A 12157-nucleotide genomic window follows, 5' to 3' on the forward strand; every position below is an offset into this window, starting at 1 on the left:
GCTCCTCATGATCTGACCGGTTTTGTTACAATCACTCCACCATTGGTGGAAAGCTCATGTCGAATTCCAGCTGGATCGAGGGGCATCTCAAGGCCGACGGACGCAGGGAGCATCGGGTCAAAGGTCAGGGCGTCCGAGCATACTCCTTCTCAAAGTATTGAAGAACTTCCAGCCGCAGCCAGTGGATCGAAGGTAACTTCATCGGTATTATGCCCAAATGTACCTAATATTCCGCCTTTGTACGGTATTGGTTTCGTCCTTCCGATATAAGCTGTGGCCTCATCTGAAAAAATAATTTGCATACAAAATTCTCCGCCGCCATTGGTGGATATTCTCGCCAATGTTGAAAAAGCCAAAGGCAAGATGGCCGATGAAGGGGCAGCCTGTCATGAAGGTAATGAAGTACCCGGTTCGGGTATGTTGGGTTTCGAGCATTTGCTATCCCCGTGGCCAATCATTTCGGGGTTAATTCCGGTCCCAGGTTGGAGAAATCGTTTCCTGCCCCTAGTACCGAGCCGAATCGGAAGAGGCTAATCATTTTTAAGGTGCCGGCCGATATGAATATGTTATCGGGGCCTGTCGGGGTGTCCAACTATCTGTACCCTCTGGTGTCTTAAGAAGACCGTAAGAAAATGACCAAAGTCAACGAATCGTGCCTTTTCAACGAGGCTCAGCAGGCATTGAACCGGGTAAGTCTTATTCTTATGCTCTTTTCACTTAGCTTTAATTTCATGCCTCACTTTAACAACCGTTCCCTTTTCCCTTATAGGCCTCCGTACTTCATCATGCGAGCTTCCACAGACTCAAGCCCGAGGTGGGCCGGCTCAAGGAGGAGCTCAAAAGCAAAAAACAGGAGGTGGACGAGCTCATGAACCTGTATGAGCAAAAGTTTCAATATATCTCGTCCCTCCATGACCATTCTATCCTTAGGTCGGATTTAACAACGGCTCAAAACGAGGTCGCCGAGGCTAAACGGGAACGTGACCAGTTGGCAGAGAAGGTAAATGCTTTTGAAGTTTACAATAAATCTTTAATAGCCGATACTAATGCCCTTGCTTCTCAGGCCCGGGCATATGCCAGCTAGATTGATCAACTTTGGGCTGAGCTTAATGGGATCAAGCCCGAGTTTAACGCCCTCCATGATATGACAGTCGGAGCTGTGGCCGAGCGGGATGTTCTCAAAGAGCAGCTTCAGGCTATGGTGGAGCAAGTAAATGGACTTAGCTCGTTGTTTGCTGCGGCAGAAGCTGAACGAGATAGACTGAGCCGGGTTATCTGTTACACCCCAGAAAATTTCATGTTACTAAGGCTGTAGACGGCTTAATGTGAGCTCAAGGAGGAGCAAATATTACAAGTATAAAGGGTGAAATTCTACTGTATTAGCATGAGGATAGCATGAGTATTATATTTGGAATTCGTACAATATGATTGGAATGATACGTTAAAAGATATATAGCCCTCGTAATCGTAAGCTGAGGTAGGGTCCACATGTTGAGATTTTATAAAGGATATATGACAAGTTATATGGACAATATATGTGAAGTTAAACACAACTCAAGAAGGACCCTTGAGCCAAATCAAAGTGGAAGCCCTCCAAAAAGATGTTTTTAAGTTACGTTTTCGGGTGATCTGACTTCGGGAGGCCATAACCCCATCATTATTTGGGAATTTTGGAAAACTCCTAAAATAAAGTTGTAGATAATTGAAATACCTTTCCAACCATAAGTCGTGGGACTGCATGTGACATAGGGATAAAACGTTATGGATGTTTTAAGGAAGAAAGGTCAAGCTGGGCAGTGGGCTCGGCCTAACCCGATTCCAAGTCGGGTCAGGCCCACTTCCCTTGCTATTTAAGGAAAATTTTCAGCCTTATCTGCCTCATTTTCATACCAAAGGTCCAGAATATTTTATAGAGAGGGAAGAGAGCCCTTGGAGGGAGAAACCAAGTTTTGATCATGTTCGAGGTCCCGAATTTTGAGGCTCGTGAAGAGTAAAGTGTAGTACAAGTTGTTTCCGTCGTTTTAAGCTAAAAATTAAACTTGGGGGATGTTGTTTTCGTGGTGGCTGCTCATATAAGGTATGTTTAAGATGTTAATGATATTCTTACCATGATCATTGATATATTATACGGGTTAGAATAGAGAAAATGACGTTGAAAGTTCGGTTATAATTTTTGGATATCAAATGACTTAAGGGCTGTTTTGATATGATTAAATGGATAGAATTAGCTGGATATTGATATAAAATGATTGTTGATATGTTGTTGATAAGTTGTTGTTCTTGAATGTGGGAGAATAAAGTGTATGAAGATATCGTATACAAAGCGTATACTGGGTTGTTTTGGTGTATATCTTTGGGAGTTGATGCTTTGAGTTTAAAGAGACTTATATGAGATGGTTGTTGTTGTTGTTGGTTGCTGATTGTGTAGTTAAATTGAATTGGAATTAGAGGGAAGCGAAGATTACAGGGAAAATGTTGCCCGAATTTACAAAAGTTAATTACGAGCTTAGAGAAGTATATGAACCTTTTTCAAGTTGTCTACGGGGTTTCCTTTACCTTGATTGTGGATTGGCCAGTGTTTGGAAGCATAAGTTAAGCTAATCACGTAAGCGACAAGGTATGTAAGGAAAACCTTTCTTCCTTTGGCATGATTCTTGTTGTTATTCATTCTATATATACTCCATATGATTCCATTCTTAGACAAATAAGGTCTAAATGTTTCTTGTGATGGCTTATTGATATTGTACTCCTATTCTGTTCCAAAGGGAACACCCATAAGGTGCCAAGTTGAGTTGTGTATATGGTTTTACTAATGATTTCGAGGAAATGAGTTTTATACTAAAGGAAAAATAAAGTTTGGTTTTCAAAACCATTCCGAAGGGGGTGCGAGATTTTACTACTTTATTTCACTTACGATTTATGTCACATTCCATAGAATCATCCCTTTGTACTGATATGATCAGTTATCCTTTGGGTAGGGCAATAAGATGAATTTGAGTAGAATATAAGTAGTAAAAATTTCATAACAATTCTACCCTTAAACCTGGAAGTATGTCCTCCTAAGTCTAGTGAGATACAAATTTGATAACTTCTTATGAAAGACTAAGGCTAATAACTGGATTGTGATGACTTGATTAGTGACTTATGATATGAATTGAAATTGATATTTGTGTATTGAGTTTGTGTTGATATTAAGCCGGAAGCGGCTACCCGAAGGGGCCACCCTAGCTAAGCCGGAAGAGGCTGCCCGAAGGGGCCATCATTATTATGCCGGAAGCGGCCGTCCGAAGGGACTATTGTGATATTATGCCGGATGCGGCCGTCCGAAGGGACTATTGTGATACTAGCCGGAAGCGGTTGTCCGAATGGACTATTCTGTTAAGATGTCGGAAGCGGCATATGTGTTGGATTGCATTATTTACTTAAATATTGTTTTGAGACTTCGTGTGCACATTTATATTTCTTCCAGCGAAGGCTGCATGTATTAAGTGAGGTTGCGTTTTCTTCTCTCCTAAGTCAAATTATGATTATGACTTGTGACCACCTTACATACTCAGTGCATTATCCGTACTGACGTCCTTTTGCCTAGGGACGCTGCGTTCATGCTCGCAGCCCCAGATTGTTTGGCAGGTTAAGTGTATAGCTAGGATGCTTGGACGTCCGCTGGGATTGGCAAGTTCCACCTCATTCTGGAGCTGTGTTGAGTCATATATCGATATGTATGATTATGGGTATGTCAGGGCCCTGTCCTGACTCATAATGTTCAGTTTACTTCTTAGAGACTTCTGCAGACAGTGTCCTGTGGTATGTTTGTCGAGATGTCGACAAAGTGATGTTAGTTGGGTCATTTGTGGATTTTAAAAGAGTATGTATTTTAGATGAATTCAATTGGTTAAAGTACTTATTTGATTGAAGGTTTTCATAATCGTTATAAAGATGATGATTTCTATCTGGAAAAGTTTTATGTTTTTTTTTTTAAAAGTTTTTGAAATGACAAGCTTTGATAGAGCAAATGTCTAAGGGTTCGCTCGACTCTGATGAGAGTCGGGTGCCCGTCATGCCCTACCACTGTTAGGGTGTGACATTATTACTGGTCTGCAGGCTGAACATGTGAAGGCTCTCAACCAGATCTCGGGCTATGACGATATGTTAGAGCAATATAAGGCCGACGTGACTGCCGCCGAGAAAGCCAGTACGAAACGATCCGAGTACATGCGATGCTTATCTCGGAGAGAAAATCTCGAAGAAATCCAAGCCACTGGAGTGGACTTATCGTGTCTGATCGAGGAGGCAAAAATACTCGAAGCAGAAGCAAAGGTTTTATTCGACCCCTAGGATTCGGATATCGACCTTGAGTCAGCCGGGGAAAAAACTGAAGGATCGGGTGAAGATTAGGCTCGTGGGCCTTATGTCCCTTCTTTTTGTTTTGTTGTTTTTGTTTCTTTTTTGTTTCTTTTTTGTTTTAAGGTCGTTAATTCGAGCCTTTATAAATACACTTACATGTTTGCATGAATGAAAAGAAAATCTTCATTCGGCCTATTCATTGATTTTTGTTGCATTTTGCAAAGTGTTCCTCGGTTCTGTGTTTGTCCGGTTTATGCCATCGTTTTAGCTTGCATTATTGTTTCAGCCAGGATAAAATTCGAGTGGTAACGGCTCGTGATTGGGTTTTATTCCGTGTTGATTTTAGTCGTAGCTTTATGTATAAAATGCAAGACAGGTCGGACCACGATATGTTTAATCTTCAACCGTTTGGGTCGCAGCCTTTTAAGCTTGCGTATGTTTTTTAGACCGTAGTCTTTAGCAGTTTAGGCCATAGCCTTTCAGTATTTGGAAACATCGGATCATTTTGATTGAAGTAAGCTTTTGATTAAAAAAAAACGACCGGAGATGTATCCGCAGTTGTTGCCGTGGCAAGAACAAACGAATTTGGACACGATTCAATCGATCGTTTGGTCCTTACATCTGATCCTATCATTCAAGACTTGGCTTTTACATAGTTATCACTTAGCTCCCGGTAAAATACCGACCGGAGATGTGTCCGCAGTTGTTGCCATAGCAAGAACAAACTAATTTGGACACGATTCAATCGATCGTTTGGTCCTTACATCTGATCCTATCGTTCAAGCCTTGGATTTTACATAGTTATCACTTAGCTCTCGGTATAATAGTCCTCTAGTACTCGAGTTCGACGTATGCGAGCTCGGGTACTATTAGCCCGACATATGCAGTCCCCGGTCTTTGCACTACTAAAAAATCAGCGTTTAGTGACGGAATATTAGCGACAGACCATATTCTGTCGCTAATTAACGACGGATTAGCTACGGATACCTCATTTTGTCGCAAAAAAAGAAACTAAAATTTTATCTCATTATATAGCGACGGATTAGCAACGAAAAATGAGTTTCGTTACTAATAATTAGCGCGAATTTTTGGCGCCTTAAATTTACTACAGATTTAGCAACAGAAGAGGCGCGACAAATTTTATTTTTAATTAGCGACGGATTCAGCAACGAAATATCCGTCGCTAGGCCTTTAATTTTTCTAGAAAAAATTATATATGTGCAGCAACGGAAAATTTTGTCGCAATATTAACTATTAAAAGAAATCAATGTATTATGTAGCGACGGATTATAAAATCCGTCGCTATTCCGTCGTTAAATGTAAAAAACAAAAGATATCTCCTAGCTAGGTTACGCATTCTTTCATTTCCAACACAGTAGCCAACACGGATAGAGAGATAGACTGTGCGAAATTGGTAACATAGAGAGAGAGAGAGCACAACATAGATCAAAATAATGTGAATCTAGGGTTTACATTGTGTTTTTCTCTTCTTCTACTGCAACTTTTATCTAAAGGAAAGGTATGTTTTGATTTTTGTATGTGTTATGGGCAGTTTCTTTCTTCTTTACCTCCTTCTTTGTGTTTTCTGACATTAAATCTAAAACGAAATTAAGATATCTGTGTTTTCTTGCTTATTATCTAAATGACAGAGTGTTTTAAGTGTTTTGTTTTGGCTAAAATCGAAGTTGGGTGTGTTGAAAACTGTTGGGTTTATAATTTATTTGAAGGTTAAGTATTGGGAATCTCTATTTGGGCGAAAATCTGATGAAAATGGAAATTCGACCTTTGTTTGTGCTAAATCTTGTAGGATAATATTATTTAGTGGTTAAAGTTTATTTTAATTTATTGCATGTCGAGAAAAAGCTTGAAGAACTCAACATTGTTTATATAATCTGTGATTTGAAATCAGTGTTAGTGAACTGGGTTTCTTACTCGATTTTTTTTGTTTCAGTTTCAGTTTTGTTAATTTCAGTTTGTCATTTTTTTTTTTAACTAAAAGGTGAATGATATGGTCTGTTTCACTAAGTTATTTCAGCTTGTTTTTCCATTTAGAGGTCATTCGGTTGTATTAATGATATGAAGACAGAACATTAATTTGATTGCTTTGTTTATGTCAACATTAATAGGAACATGAATAATCTAGAGCGTGATTGGATGTACAATAGGTTGGATGGCCGAGGGGGTATAAACTCTAGCTTTGTAACCGGTGTAGATAATTTTATCCAATTTGCACTTTCTCAACGAAATTACATGAGCGGTAACAAGGTTAGATGTCCATGTAAAAAATGTCACAACATTAAATATATGGATGTTGAAATCGTTGAATATCACCTTTTTAATTTTGGATTTGTTGAGGACTATTTTGTTTGGGAGTATCAAGGGGAAAAAGATGTGATCGGTGAGATAGATTCTGGTAATGATTTGCATGATGGTTATCAACCTGAATCGGGATTCGATAATCCATACCGACAAATGGTCTTCGATGCAACTGGACCCAACTTTGGTCAGGGTTCGAGTTCGCAATCTTATAGCAATATTGAAGTTGATTCTTCTCATCCTTATGAACCTTCAATGGAGGAGGAGCCTAATCCCGAGTCCCAATGATTTTACAATTTGCTACAAGCTGCTGATGAAAAATTATATCCCGGTTCTTCTCACTCTCAACTTGCAGTAGTCTCTAGAATGTTAAATATTAAAATGGAGAATACTTTGTCACAGAGAGGTTATAACCAAATGATACAATTGTTGAAAGACGCTTTACCTGAAGATAACAAAGTGCTTGATAGCTATTATCAGACTAAGAAACTAGTGCGTAGTTTGGGTTTGCCAGTTGAAAAAATTGATTGTTGTGATTCAGGATGTATGTTGTATTGGGGTGATGATGAACACCTTACATCTTGTAAATTCTGTGGTAACCAGAGGTATAAGCGTCGTGTCGGCTCTCGTAAGAGGAAATTGGTCCCTTACAAGAAAATGTATTATTTTCCTTTGATTCCTAGATTGAAAAGATTATATGCATCCCATGCTACAGCTGCCGACATGAGATGGCATCATGAGCATACACAAGAGGATGGGGTAATGCGTCATCCATCAGACTCTGAGGCTTGGAAGAACTTCAATGAAACTCATTCTTTTTTTGCTGCTGAACCAAGGAATGTAAGGTTAGGGTTATGTACTGATGGTTTCCAACCGTTTAGTCAATCTGGGAGGAAATACTCTTCGTGGCCAGTGATTGTCACCCCATACAATTTGCCTCCAGGAATGTGTATGAAAGAGGCATATATGTTCTTAACTGTCATTGTTCCTGGGCCAAACAATCCCAAACATAAAATTGATGTTTATCTGCAACCTCTAATAAAGGAATTGACTTTGTTGTGGGAGACAGGTGTAGAAGCATTTGATATCTCGAAAAAGCAAAACTTTCAACTGAGGGCAGCTTTGATGTGGACAATCAGTGACTTCCCAGCATATTCTATGTTAGCAGGATGGAGTACTGCGGGCAAGTTAGCATGTCCTTATTGTATGGAGGAAACACAATCCTTTAGATTACAACATGGAAGGAATGTTCCTTGACCAACATAACTTTTCTAATATAACGGTCCATCCATTTATGTATTTAGGTACCTCGGAACTCTTAAAAGAATGATTGGGAATAAAGCTAGTGTTGAGGGTTCCATTTGTGAAGCATACTTGATGAAGGAGTCAACACATTTGTTTTCTCATTATTTTGAACCTCATGTCATGACACGTAATCACGATGTGGACCGTAATGATGATGGTGGTGCTGTAGAAGATCTTGAAGGAAATTTATCAATATTCACCCATCCCGGTCGACTATGGGGAGAAGCAAAAAAGTGGAATTTATCCCTTGAAGAAATCAAGGCTGCCCAAACTTACATTTTACTAAATTTTAAAGAGGTTGAACCGTTTGTGAGGTAGCATTTGAATGTTAAACTCAATTATTATTATAAATGTCTCCATATATATCATGACTTTCTATTGAACTTAATTTGTTGCAATGAAGTATGTACGTGCAACGTCTGCAAGGAGAATTCCCGAATCTATCTCAAGGTCAAATAGATGAGAGCCTTGAAGCATATTTCTCTATATGGTTCAAGGAATATGTAAGTTTCAACAATCATTAATTTTTATACAATATGTTATTAAATTCTCAAAATTTAACTAAGTCTTACATTTTTCCAAATAGGTCCGCTGCAACCATATTGAGAATAAATTCTTGCGTAGTCTTGCTCATGGACCACTAATAGGCGCTACATGTCATTCTGTGTATTTTACTAATGGATACAAATTTCACACAGACAGTCATGGTAGCGCAAGATCAACAATGAACAGTGGAGTTTGTATCTCGGATCCAAATTTTGGTGATTACTATGGACGGATAAAAGAGATTATACAAGTGGAATTTCGTGAAGATCCTTTAAAGCAAACTGTGTTATTCAACTGTGAATGGTTTGATCCAACTATGGATGTTGGTGTTAAAAAGCATAATCAGTACAAATTGGTTGATGTTAATCATCGTCGCCGATATAAAAAATATGAACCTTTTATTCTTGCGATGCAAGCAACTCAAGTGTGTTATGTGTCGTATCCTAGCAAGAAAAAGGATAAGGATGATTGGGTCGCTGTGTTAAAAGTCAAACCTCGGAATGTTGTTGAATTAGCCGATGAGGAAGTAATGGTGACATCTCCAGATTTGAATGTTCCATTCCAAGTTGAAGAAGTTGAAGTCCACGAGATAGATATGAATGTTTCGATTGATGAAAATATACTCTTATATCATCCAAACGGGAATGCAATTGTAATGGATGAACCCATCGATGATAGGTTATTGCCAGAGCATCATGAAATCCAAAATGAATCTACAGAAGAAGAGTTTGAAACTGAAGAAGAGTATGAAACTGAAGAAGAGTATGAAACAGAGGAAACTACGAAGGATGAGGAAGAGTTCGAAGAAGGAACAGATAGTGACTAATGCTTAGTAACATGTGTTGTTGTATCTTTATTGTATTTTGCTTAAGATTTGGGTGTAAAAATTTTCTGATGGATGGTTGAGTGTTTTGATTTGCACCACAGTTTTTCTTTATTGTTTTCTTTAACCTATTTTACCACTTTCATCATTACTTACTGAATCTTGTAGTGTACTATGCGACTATGTTGTTTGATAAATGCCATTATAGTTTTAGTTCAACCTTTGATAGAATCCTCCTGATGTTATTTATATTACAGATCCGTAGTGGACAGCTGGTCAGAATTCATTGACGTGCTACTCATTGAAGGTTCTGCATTTTAGCTGTTGTTGTTGAGGTATTGTTGCCTGTATTGAAGTTCTTCTCACTTAAGTTTATTTATCTCTTCTCTCTCTGTACAGTAACTTGACTATTGATTTGTATAAAATGATAAATAGTAGTTGTTGATGACAAAGAACTGCTACATTTTTTCTACAACTGATGAGCAAGTATGGCCAAAATTGAATTTGATGAAAACTACTGCTTGTGTTGTCATGTATTCTGCATTTTCTGAAATTCTGCAAACTGTTAACTCATCATGTGTGCCATACCATGTGATTCTGTTGTCATGATTCTGTTGTGGTGTTAATATCTTCTTAGAAGCTGTAACAGTCTAGATTCTCATCAATGTATCAAATTGCTATGTGACCTGTAGTAGCAAATCTGCATCTGCTGCTACTAGTCTTAAACTTGCTTAACAAGATTAGTAAACCAGGACTGCAGTTCTTCAAGAGAACTGCACATCTGTAGCCTTTGAGAATGTGACATTTGTTCCTTTCAAGCTTGCCCTGAGTTAACAATTTGTGCCCCTATGACTTATTTGTTGAAAGAAATCTGCTTGCAGTCTTTGTTTCCCCTTGTGCTATCATAACATCACTTCCCATATCCCTTCTTATAGATGTAGGATCAATGGAAAGAGAGACTGCTCCAGCCTGTACCACATCATTTCCTACTTTACAGAAGAAATTGAATGTCCATACAGACCTTAGCCCTGCAAAAAAGAAAAAATGTTAGTGAAAAAATATATCACCATATTCTCCTCCAAAAGGATTTGAACATGATGATAATGTATTCTTTCCAATCCAGCACCAAACATCAGCCTTCTTTGCATAAACATAGTCCCAAACCAAATCCAGTAGCAGCAGTTGCATCTCTCCATAGCTGATTCTTATAGTTGCATTAGAGCAATGATACTCCCTTCATGGTCTCTTAGTATGCAGCTAAGGATATGCAGCAAGTTGTATCTCCCAGCTCTGCATTGATTCCTTGCAGTTGCTGCACATTTTATTGCAGCCTCCCCTTTTTTTTTTCCTGATTCCTGATTCACACCAGCAGTAAATTTTGTTCTTGTGATTTGTTCTTTTGAGTCAAACCTGCAATCTCCTTGTTTCATAATTAAGTTTCATGAGTTATGCCAAGGAATCCCTGCAATCTCCTTGCCATCACACCAGCAGTCAAATAACAAATCAGATGCAACATGCACCAAATCATGTTAATCAGGTTAAGCCACAACTTCTGGTGAATTTCTCCATGAATTCTGATGTCAATTGCAGGCATTGCTGCAAAGCTACAGCAGTCACTGCAAATGCAGGCTGACATTGCAGCAAACTACAGCAGTCTCTCATTACAACAAATTATTGTTTCCTTCTCCAAGGGAAAACAACAATGATGCTCCCTTCATGATCTGTTAGTATGCCCTCAGCACCAATTTTCTAGGATTACCTAAAGCACTGCCATCAGTGTTTAGTTTTACCCTTCCCAGATCAGGTTTGGCCCAGGTCACTTTTGTGACTTTCTCCACATGAATCAGCACCAGTATAGAGTTTAGCAGAAATCTCCAGCCTTATGTGCATATTTTTTTTCTTCTTTCCAGCAAAACCAGGCTATGCAATGGATGCATCTGCAGTGGTATTTGCCTCTCTAAAATGACCTGAGGGTCTAGGTACCATTCAAGACCTCTAATATATGCTTCAATTTCTGCATTATTGTTGGTCCTAATCCCCAAAGGTATGGCATAAGCCATTATAATCTCACCAGCACCAGTAGGTCCAGGATTCCCAAATGCACTGCCATCAGTGTTGAGTTTAACCTTGCCAAATTCTAGTTTGATCCAGCAAACCTTTGTGATTTTTATTACCAGGGTGCATTTTTCCATTACTCTCTCCACCTCACCACCCTTGTGTCTCCATGTTGAATCATACCAGTAGCATGTTGCAAGAAACACCAGATTTTTTTTTTATTTTTTTTAACATCATGCCATTTTCTTTCCTGGCCACCTTGAGTTGTATACTCAGCACCCTTCTGTGTCCAAGTTATCTGCAAAACACCTCCAAGCTTCTCTGCATTTCTACACCAAAGAAGCAAAGTATGTGTGTTCTCATTTTTCACCACTGTTGCATATAATACCCATGCTGCTGCTTGATGTCCTTCATGTGCTCTTTGTTGACTTTCCTTGCTCCAAACCAGCTTTCTAATGCAATTCCTAGTGATGTGTAAAGTTTGTCACACCAGCAGTCTGTTTCCAGCCTTTTCTTCACCCCTTTTTTTTTCTGTACAAGCAAACCACATACACCACCAGCACAGTCCCTTTCTCTCCACCTCACCAGCCTTATGTCTCCTTATTAAATCACCCCAACATCCTGTAAAAAAGGCCCTTGTGCACCCATAGCATCCAAACCAAAGCTGATCAAGTTGCTCATGTGATGCATATCTGATAGGCATCAGCATGTCAGGAGCTGTTGCCTCTCTTAATACCCCTGGTCCTTTTGCAACTATATTCCCCCTGA

This window comes from Lycium barbarum, chromosome 10 (assembly GCF_019175385.1).
Source record: "Lycium barbarum isolate Lr01 chromosome 10, ASM1917538v2, whole genome shotgun sequence".
Taxonomy (NCBI): Eukaryota; Viridiplantae; Streptophyta; class Magnoliopsida; order Solanales; family Solanaceae; genus Lycium; species Lycium barbarum.